Below are 1,214 nucleotides of genomic sequence, written 5' to 3' on the forward strand. Positions count from 1 at the left end.
AGGCAGTTTGGATGCTCACCTTACTAGACCTGGATGGAGGTGGACTGTCCTTGGGCTTCCCACAGGTCAGGGAACCCTGATTGCTCTTCAAGCTGATGAGGGAGGGGGACTTGACTGGGGGAGGGGGAGGGAAATGGGAGGCGGTGGTGGGGAAGAGACAGAAATCTTTAATAAATAAATAAATTTAAAAAAAAGAAAGTGTGGTACATCTACACATTAGAATACTACTCAGCGGAAAAACAAAACAAAACAATAATGACATCTTGAATTTTGCATGCAAATGTATGGGAATAGAAAACACTATCCTGAGTGAGATAACTCAGACCCAAAAATATGAATATGGTATGTACTCACTCATTAGTGGATTCTAGCCATAAACAAAGGACATTGAGCCTATAGTTCATGATCCCAGAGAAGCTAAGTAATAAGGTGAACCCAAAGAAAAACATATTTTTATTATGCTCCTGGAAATTGGAAGCAGACAAGGTTGCCAGGCAAAAGTTGGGAGCATGGGGGGTGTGGGAGGATAGGGGAAAGAGGAGAAGGGAGAGAGAAGGGAGAAGGAAAGGATGGGGGAGAGCTTGGGGGATTGGGATGGCTGAGATGAAGGAAGGGCGGATATTGGAACGGGGAAGAAGATATCTTAATTAAGGGAGCCATTTTAGGGTTGGCAAGAGGCTTGGCTCTGGAGGGGTTCCCAGGATCCATGGGGATGTCCTCGGCTAGGACCCTGGGCAGTGGAGGAGAGGGTGCCTGAACTGGCCTTGTCCCATAGTCAAACTGATGACTACCTTGAATATCACCCTAGAACCTTCATCTGGCGACAGATAAGATAAGTTGTTTTAGACAATCCCCTTCCTATACCCACTAGCTCACCATCTCTTTAGTGAAAGAGAAGCTCTTGGAATATCATTGCTTACCTTAATACCACCAGGAGCCAGAGAAAAGAGAGTCACTGAGGAAAATGCTGCTTAAATTATACTTATTTCAATGCTCAATAATCATAATAAGAATAGCTAAATCATCAATAGCTAAACTTAAAATGACTACATTAAATTACTGACAAGAGGATTGCATATATAATATATATTACATATACATTATGTATAATGGAGAGAAACTAAAACTCTATCAAACTTTTATACTTCCTTACTTGTAGTAGTAGGAGCGGGGCTGCGTCCCCAGCACCCCGGCCGCCTGCTAGCTTATGCCTC

The sequence above is a fragment of the Microtus ochrogaster genome, chromosome 5 (genome assembly GCF_000317375.1).
Source record: "Microtus ochrogaster isolate Prairie Vole_2 chromosome 5, MicOch1.0, whole genome shotgun sequence".
In the NCBI taxonomy this organism is placed as follows: Eukaryota; Metazoa; Chordata; class Mammalia; order Rodentia; family Cricetidae; genus Microtus; species Microtus ochrogaster.